This window comes from Puntigrus tetrazona, unplaced genomic scaffold (genome assembly GCF_018831695.1).
Source record: "Puntigrus tetrazona isolate hp1 unplaced genomic scaffold, ASM1883169v1 S000000270, whole genome shotgun sequence".
Classification (NCBI taxonomy): Eukaryota; Metazoa; Chordata; class Actinopteri; order Cypriniformes; family Cyprinidae; genus Puntigrus; species Puntigrus tetrazona.
This window is the reverse complement of record NW_025047932.1, coordinates 257,501-268,197: the sequence shown is the minus strand read 5'-3', so window position 1 is coordinate 268,197 and position 10,697 is coordinate 257,501. Positions and strand designations below refer to the sequence as shown.

Genomic DNA, 10,697 nt, shown 5'->3' with positions numbered 1-10,697 from the left:
ACAGCAGCTGAGCGTCCAGTAACCAGGTCCGAGTGTGCAGGACCCCTAGAAGAGTGCCGGCGCACAGGCCCTCCACGCTCTTCCTCCGGGGCCGCGACGGGCCCCGACCGGGGGCCGAGGACAGCTTCCATTTTCTGATCTTCCCCATGATAGCGGCTCCGGCTGATAATGAGGAGAGAGACTGGTTAGCACAGAGCTAACCGGCAGGATCAATTCCTCTAGTCCTCGGGGGACCGGTCACACGTCACTGAGCATTAACTTCATCTCTGAACAACACTCCAGCACTTTATATAGCTATTATTATTATTAAAAAAACACCTGATCGTCTAACCCTCGAACTCTGTCTGTTTTCTAACGCCTCTAAACATAACCTTCTCTATTTGTTTTCTTATTATTTATTATTAAGATTAATCCCATCTACTATAAAAGTCTTTATATGTGTGTGTACTGTGTATATTTATCATTTATATATATATATATATATAGACACGCACATGCAATACACAGTATATTTACATAAAATGCATCCAAAATAATTTTTGTTTACATAATATATGCATGTATGCTGTGAATATAAAGAAACATATATAAGCACAATCATGTATCTATTTAAGAACCTGTTATGTTTACATATTAACTTGGGATTTATATCATACATATTTTCTAAATAATGTGTATATTATATATGCATGATATACAGTACACACAAAATATGAATGTGATTAATCACAATTAATCGTTGCCCAGCAATATTTATTACATAGAAAAACTACATTAGTCTAAGACGTGTTCTAGCACTTTTCTCGTCGGTTACTTTGAATAAAAGTGTCTTCTGAATGACTAGATGTAAATGTGATCTTGTTTTTTGCAGAACGAGGAAAAAGCGGATTAAATATTAGCCAAGCAACAAAACCACAGAGACGGCCGACAGGAAATGACCAGGAAGCACACGTGAAGGCCCGACCTGCGGAAACGAACCGAAAAAGATCAAATGAGATGCAAAGAGAAGCGAACTTGAACAGAGCGGGTGGAAAGTTGAAAGCTAATCGATACGTGAATATTAGCTGCCTGAGGCTCCAGCACTGCATGCGTGTGAGATGTAGGTCAGCTCCGGCCGGACCACAACAACATCATCATCATCATCATCATCATCATCTCCGTCCAGACACGTATTATATTCTGATAAGTACAGGATGGGCATTCATAACAAATAAAAAGGAGCAGAGCCGGCCGCTGCCTGTGTAATAAATCAGTGTGTGACACACAATCTCAAACACACGTGACGCTCGGGTCTTAAAACACAACACGCAAGCACCTCAGAGTCAACACTCACTCTAAATAACATGACAAGCAGTCAACAGAAAAGCTAACTAGTGACACAAATATAAATGATAATTCAAAAGAATCTCAGAAAAACATCACGGGTTTATGCACTGTTTCCAACAAGTCAAAAAATGGTGCGGGTCAAACTGACAGTATATGGATCTAATAGAAAATGAACTTCTATGGGTTTTAATTACCTGGTTAATATTCAGAGACAATCATAAGAAATGCGTTTGCAAAGTCTCTATAAAAACACTGCTCTGTTTGCTTTATTTGTGTATGGATTATAGACGAATGGACACGATCATAAACAGCTCTGTTTTCATATTTGGTATTTCAGTTATTATATTAAATCAGCGAGATGCCTATAAACTCAAACCCTGTCTGGACCGGGTTCATTTATCATCAGCACGAAGGATGTTTTTGTGCGTAAAAGTCAAAGTCACTGAAGTCGCTGCTGACTTTCATTACATTCACAAAAAACACACGAGCGTTTTTTCAAAATACAGCTTGAGTCACTCGATGAAGCATCAACGTCTTCCTAAAACCATTTGAAATTGATATTATAGCATTTCTGAGGCAGACACGTGTCAGCTCTAACTAATCCACCGCGGAGGGACGTCTGAAACATCTCTACTGAGGACTTGTTTCTAAACTGGCCCAGTCGGCGCGTGCATGTTGACGATTGCTTGTCTTTCTTCAGGAAACTGCTGTCTTGTTACAACAGATCAAGCAGGAACTTTCTGTCACAACGATCAATTTTCCATTAAGAAGCGAGCAGGGGAGGTGAGAGGGTGAGACGAAGACATACATTTCCTTTAATTACGCTGAGGAAATAAGACAAGAATTATCACAGCAGTACAAACGATCAGGACCCATCCATGGAGCTAAACGCCATCAACACAGTCCCCAGGCCCTCGGAGAGGTTTCCCAGCGCTCCACACATTTCTCCCAAAGCACTGATTCAGAAGAGAGGTGGACAGAAATCAGGCTGAAGGACTCTCTTTGGATGTAAGCTGCTGTAGTGTGTCAGTATTTCCAAACATTCATTTTAGCTTGGTTGTAAGAACCCAGCAGCTCATCTGATCTGAACGCGTGTGAAAAAACATAACCCAGAAGAACTGTGACGTCTCCAGGACACTTGAAGAAACACGTGTGTGAAAATGCTCTCAATAATAACGTCATAAACAGACTTTATCAACTCGCATCTATAACTTCAATTCTGAAAATGTTGGGACAAATTGTTTTACATTTGAATAAAATCCCGAGCCAATGTTTGATGTATAATAGAAGACCGATCTCGTGGTCCGCTGCAGGTCTCGTGTTTATCTCCTCTTCATCGAGGTTCTGGGGTTGGTCTTTGATCCGGACTCTTCTTCTATGAAGTCGTGTTGTTGTAATACCTGCAGTGTGTGCTTTAATACGGTCTTCCCTGAAACAGACGTCATCCGGAGGGGAGCATATGTCTCTCCAGACCTTTCTGGACCTTTCAGCATGTCTTCCTTTTCTCACGATAGAGCTTTAGTCGGAGGATTGTGTTTACAGACAGAGCTTTCTGGAAGTATCTTCATCGAGGGACGTCTCTTTTATAACTAATCATGTTACAGACCTGAAATCTTCTGAACCGTTTTGTGGTCTTGCTCTTTCAGCCCTCAGTTTCTCGCAGGCCAACGTTTTTAAGACCTGTAGCAGGCATCCGATTTAAAACGAGCTCATTTAGCAGAGTTTAAACATTTATGTTATCTATGTTCTATTGTGAGTAAAATATTGGCTCGTGTGATTTTTCATTTTATTCAAAAATGTCCCAACGTTTATGGAATTTGAGTTCTATTTTCTTTTGTGTTCCATAGGAGAACATGAGCAAGAGAAAGAGACAAAACTTTTATTTTTGTGTGTGTAATATTACTCCTAGTTCTATATTGTTTTTGCCAGTCGGTTAGTTATGTAAGATCTGTGTGTTTAAGATCCCACTTCTTTCTGTTCTGTTTGGACTAGCAGCTATATTCATATATGATAATGCAAGGCTCTTATGCAAGGTTTCTATTTGTAGATCTCAACACCACCATCTGAACAGCTTTAGACTAAGATGAACCCGCTCTCCTTCTCAGTCTGTCTGATCCTGCAGAAACCCCCAGAAGCTTCGGTCTGGACACGACATCCAGCTTATAACCTGATAACTGAGAATATCTGGTGAACTTCTGCCCTCCGTCCAGGACAGGATTTCTTCCACTGGACATCAGCATCATCTGTATCTGTCTCACAGCACGATATTCTCTCAGGCGTTATGCAATGAAGATTATGTAAATATACATTTCTACTGATGAGATGTTAAACTGTCCCTCGGTGAATAGCATCATCTTTACTTCCACGTGTGCTAATGAACATCTCACTCATCACCAGCTCATCTGTATGTAGATCAGAAAGATGAAGAGGAGGAGGACGAGGAGGATTTGTCTCTTTTCAGTGGTTTTTTTTCATCACAAAGCTTTTCTACTTAAATATGCAGCAGGTGCCCTGCACCAATCAGTGATGCCCTCATTTGCATATCCAGAAACTTTGCTTCTGAATGATTAAAAACATGACTTTTTTGAATGAATCAGATTAATTCATCTTGATTGAAAACGCTGGCGGACACTAGTGGAATAGCTTTTTGCATTCTTTTTTTAACAAATTTATTTGAATTCTTTACATATTATATTAGCACGACAAGTTTCAATGAAAGTTTTGTTACAGTAAGACTTTGTGTTACATGTTTTCTTGATATCGATCAGGGTTAAGTTTTTTTACATTTGGAAGAAGTTTATTCTGCTCACTAAGGCTGTATTTATTTAATAATAAAAAATGTATATTGTGAAATATTATAATTTTTTATTGAACTATATTGCAAACAGTACTTTATTTCTGTGTATTTTCAGCATCATTACTTCAGAGTCACATGATCTTCAGAAATCAGAATAATATAAAAAAATATTATTATTAAAATTATATTAGGTTTTGTTGTTTAATATTCTATATCGTTGTGTTGTTTGGAAAATCATTTTTTGTAAAATTTTAAATATTTTTACTAATACTCTCTGACCAATTAAATATGCTCTTGGTGAATATGCTTCTTTGATTCTGATGTGTTTATCTCTCAGGACAGAAAAGCTCATACTCAAGGACTTCTGCACTGATGCTGTTCTGCTCGTATGACCCGTGTGTCAGGGCTGGATATGTACGGTATGTTCATCTAGATGCACTTTACTCATCCTCTCTCTCACGGTCACAGAAAACCAAGCTTCCTGTAGAAGCACACAGTAATGCAGAGATTCGAGTGATCACGCACCAAACTACAGATCGTAAGTAAAATGAGGTTATGTTTGATGTATGTATTTTAAAGCTCTTTAATGTGTCTTAAAGTGGTCTGAATCAGGAGAGCACTGAGCAATGCTGGATTAGTTTGATCTTCTCCAGACGTTCACTGATGGACCGGAGCGCTGTGGATCACTCCGATGTTTCTATCAGACTCTCATTCTGACGGCACCCATTCACTTCCATTGCTGAGACATTTCTCCAGATCTGCTCCTCTTTGTTCAGTAGAACTTCTTCTCGAGCGTCTGAGTGCTTTGATATATAATCTTGCTCCCGATGTGTTTTCTTTCCCAGCTGTCGTTCATCTTCCCAGACTGAAGCGGTGGGTGTTTTATCCGAGAAAGCGGCAGCTATTTTAATTATTCACAGGTAGAGGCCAATTAGAAGCGATTGTGCTCTTGTTCTAATTGTGTCCTGTGTGTTTCATCGGGGCTCTTTCGGCACAGGAGCTCAATACATCTGCAAACAGCATTTATCCTTTTTCCATTTGTGCTAATTATATTTTCAGACATAAAACAATGCCACATTAGTTTGGAGTTCCAGCAAATTATAATTAAAGATCTAATGTGCAACATTTTCAGACATAATCACTCAACAATATTAATGCATCTACTTAAAAAACAGTAAAATAGTTTCAAATTATTTGACCAGCAATATGCCGTTTAATATATTCTTATTTATTCAACATGCACACTTGTCAAATAACATTACTTTTTATACTTTTAATAAAATCACTTTGTTGTTTGTACTGATTTAAAATTTTGAACAGCAGCATGTTTATAAGTATATTATATATTCTGGCAGAATTTTTATTATTAGGAATGTGTTTGGTCTTTTTGCACCAATCGTTCATATTTTAATTCAATTTATTTTATCCATTTACTATTATATTAGCATTCACATACTTAATATACACGTATGATAAGACAGAACATATGCTTTTCCATATTTTTGCATGTCTGTAACTACACACTGAAACTGAAAAAGGATGGAAATATTTATATGAATAGGCCAATGCTTCTAAAGAACAAGATCTTGACGTGAATGCTGGTGTTCTGCTTCGATGAGTTCGGTCCTTTGGGCCTGCTGGCCATATTACAGCATGTATGTCTATGAGAAAATCATAACTCTGTGGGTTCCTTACAGTGACGCAGATCTGTGTGTGTGTGTGTGTGTGTGTGCGTCAGAGACCGACTGAGCAAACAGCGCACACACACACACACACGCTCCTCGCTCAGAGACACCGAGACGATCCCTTCCAGAAACCCACATGAATGCATCCAAGCGGGCAGATGACAAATGTCCGGTACTGAACTACAGAAAGAGAAATCTGATACTGTACAGAGATGATCCAGACGATCAGTTAGTGTCTGACACGACAGAATAAACTTACTTTATAAAAAAGAGCTCACAATCAGGTCATCCAGAATTAAAATGACTGCATCTCAGCAATGGATGTGAATGGGTGCCGTCAGAACGAGAGTCCAAACAGCTGATAAAAACATCACAATAATCCACAGCACTCCGGTCCATCAGTGAACATCTGGAGGAGACAAATGATCGAATTAATCCAGCATTTTTAACCCAGACGTATGACTAAAATCTCCTGTTGTCTCTAACATCAAAATACAGACATAGTTAAGACATTAGTTTAGAGCTGGACTGTTTGGATCTGTGCAGATTTCTCTCCTAATTCAGACCAGAACACTTTTTCAAAAGCTTCAGACGGATCGCTAAATAGAGCACAGGACTTTTTACCACCGAGAGAAGTTATAATATCACTGAGACTGAAGTATCTGCATCATGGTGCTGTGTCCTGATCTGAACCCTGAATGCTAATGCTAAGAATGTTATTTGCTAACAAAACCCTTTTAATTGATCATTTATCAGTAATTCGAAGACTTTTGCTAGGACTGGAAATTTAGAAATAGGGCAATAATTATTTGGGTCTGCATCTTTTTAGTAACAGAGTAACCACTGCTTGATGTTTTTTGAGAAATCTATCAGTTCTAACAGACATGAAGTGAAATGAATCTTAAGTGTAGTTTTGAATAAACTCAACAGTTTCCTTAGACTAAAATAATGATATATCTGTAAAATATCTGTTCTTTGCCTTGGACTTCATGACTTCTTTCACTAATGTTTTGGAAAATCCGGGACCGGTTTAGCTACAAAATCAGACGTGACCAATGTCCAGAAATGTACAGAATTATTTGGACTTACGTTTATCACTTTACGCCTTTAATTCATTTAGTGCACTTATTTCGTAACGCTCTATAAGAAATGCGATCGGTAGAATTATTTGATTTCTTTCTTCTTTGGCTCAGACGGCTATCGTGCTTCTTGTGAAGGATGCACCAAGACTTGCAGTAAGTTTCATCACAGAAGTAAGAAGCTAATATGACGTTGCTTTGAAATTTCCTGAGTTCTTCCAAACCTTCGATGACGCCGGACGTCTGAACCGACTCGTGGGACACAAGAACAGACCGTCACATGACATTAGGTTCACATACAACTTGAGCCTGTCCAAAACTATCTAGTAACTCTTAATATTGAATGGAAAGCTAGTTTACTTGCTGCCAACTTCCACAAAAACCATGAATACTTTTTAAAGATTTGATGCCACGGTTCTGGAAAAATATTGACTCAATATTGTGAAGACTGCTTTATGTACTACATTGATCTTCCTTCTGGCAGAAACACAGAACCACGCTAAATAAAGAAATACATCTTCTAATGATAATTCTACATAATTCATAAAAAATATTCATGATCTATTATATATTACAATATTAGACAAAACGATTTTATTATTTTTACAGACAGAAATTTTAAATCATTTATAATCACAAGTCAGTTGTTCAGATTTTGACTTCAATTTTATATATACTCACACACACACACACACACACACACACACACACACACACACACACACACACACACACACACACACACACACACACACACACACACACACACACACACAGACACACACACACTCACACACACACACACACACACACACACACACACACACACACACACACACACACACACACACACACACACACACAGACACACACACACACACACACACACACACACACACACACACACACACACACACACACACACACACACACACACACACACACACACACACACACACACACACACACACACACACACACACACACACACACACACACACACACACACACACACACACACACACACACACACACACACACACACACACACACACACACACACACACACACACACACACACACACACACACACACACACACACACACACACACACACACACACACACACACACACACACACACACACACACACACACACACACACACACACACACACACACACACACACACACACACACACACACACACACACACACACACACACACACACACACACACACACACACACACACACACACACACACACACACACACACACACACACACACACACACACACACACACACACACACACACACACACACACACACACACACACACACACACACACACACACACACACACACACACACACACACACACACACTCACACACACACACACACACACACACACACACACACACACACACACACACTCACACACACACACACACACACACACACACACACACACACACACACACACACACACACACACACACACACACACACACACACACACACACACACACACACACACACACACACACACACACTCACACACACACACACACACACACACACACACACACACACACACACTCACACACACACAGACACACACACACAGACACACACACACACACACACACACACACACTCACACACACACACACACACACACACACTCACACACACACACACACACACTCACACACACACACACACACACACACACTCACACACTCACACACACACACACACACACACACACACACACACTGAAAGCTATTCTGTGATTGTAGAGGAAGGTTGAGGTTACAAACAAAAGACATAAGATGTAGCTGTAAGACACACAGATTAAACTCAGATCAACAGAATCAAATGTTCCTTGATCTTGAGCAAAGATGGTTTTGTTTGTGATGACAGGAAACGTGTGTGTGTTCTTTACAAACACTGACGAGAGAGAAGACAAGACTCTTCACAACACACACGTTCATCTGGATGTATGAAGGACATGTGAAGAAAGAGGAAAAATGCAGATGGAAGTGTGTGTGAATGTGTGTGTGAAAGTGAAGTGGCCTTTCAGCAGCTGAACATCATCATTATACGGGTCAAGGGCACTAAACAGACAACAAGTAGGCTACTTCTGCTGATAAATATACTGTATGTGGGCCCTATAGACAGATATACTCATATATATATATATAAAACAGAGAGAGAATCTGTTCTAAAGTACAGAAAAACAGAGAGACTGAGCTGATTGTCTTGTGTTTCTCAGTCAGTCTACATCAGTCCTGAGACATTCAAGAAAAAGTCAATTAAATGCATAGAGCCTAATTAATTCAGTCTTTTTTTAAATCAAAAAGGATGTCTAATTAATTGAATTAAGAACATTTTATTACATTTATTAAATAAATATAATGATATGAAATCATCTATTTATTTATTATTAATAATTTATTCAAATAAAAAGAAAAACTGCATTGTCTTCTAACTTTAATTCTGTTAAGATAATTTTAATTATATTTTATGAATAAAAACAATGTTAATCAACTGAACTCATAAATCAAAAAATAACAATTTAATAAAACTGTAAAAATAATAGAGCACTATCAAATGTTTTAGTTTTCCCTCAGAAATCCAGCATTGTCTGTTTAGAGCTCTCTGCATTCAGTTTTATTATTTTATTTGAATATTATTTTCATGTAAATGCATAATACTAACAATCAGATGTTTGTACATTTAATCTAATTAAGCGAATGCATTTTTGGATTTTAATTTTCATTAAAAAAACACTTTTTGCTGTATTTTAGGTCAAATAAATGCAGTCTTGTGAGCAGAATAACATGGAAAAAACCCAGTGTTTCGTACAAATATACCTGCTTCTGCTCCAGGCTTTATTTATTGATGGTTTCAAGTAGATAGTATTTTGACCAAAATCTAGTCACATAATGAATGAATGAATGAAATTAGTCTGTATATTAGTCTCATTATTCATCATGTTGACGTTCACACCACCCTGGACTCCATTTCCCAGAATCCTTCACTCACACGCTCTCATCTGATTACAAGGAAACACCGCCGAGTATCTGCTTTACAGAGCCAGTCTTCTTCCAGTTTCTAGTTCTCCTGTTGTAGACTTTCTCCTGTGTTTTGGACTCCGTTCGTTTGGTTAGCTCATTCATTTTTTAATGATCCTGACCCTGCAACCATAAAAACTGTGTACAGATCCTACGAGCAGCAATTAAATCAAATCCAAACCGAGAGAAACAGACTGTTTTTTACTCTTTCAGCAAAGGAGTCAAACGTTGAAGACATGAACTACAGCTCAGTACTTTCCACTACATACTTTTTAATGAATCACTACAGATAAGCTAAAACCACGTAGAAAAGGCGTTTAGTTGGAGTTTAAAACAAACCCTAACTAGAATGATTGAGGAGCGTCGGTGCAGGGTTATCAACAGCAGTTCACATCGAGTACACTTTATGAGAAGAAAGAGAACAACTGAGCAACATGAGTCTGAAGGAAATGGTGTGAGATTGAGGCAGGACTAAGTGTTAGACCAAGCTGTGAAGAAACCTCAGAAGAGGCAAGATCCTGGTGTCAATTCATTTCTGTTACACTGGAAGGAGAAAGAGTCTACACTCCAGCACTTCTTAAAGAACACATGTGTGGTTGGTTTTTGTATAAACACACAACCTAAACACACGTAAGATATGCAATTAAACCGGTTCATTATGCATTTCTGTTCATAAAGACTCATAATGTATTCGGTTAATTGCATTAGATGTTCAGAAAAGTCAAA

The 10,697-nt window shown here is 38.6% G+C and overlaps 1 protein-coding gene across 1 annotated transcript in view; it reads right to left on the bottom strand.

Annotated features, from left to right (window-relative positions):
* Window positions 1–10,697, bottom strand: part of cntd1 (cyclin N-terminal domain containing 1) — a 27,824-nt gene continuing 17,127 nt past the window's right edge. The window contains exon 8 of the transcript XR_006248629.1: window positions 1–162. The gene's annotated coding sequence lies outside the window, so the exon portion shown is untranslated. The remainder of the gene's footprint in view (window positions 163–10,697) is intronic.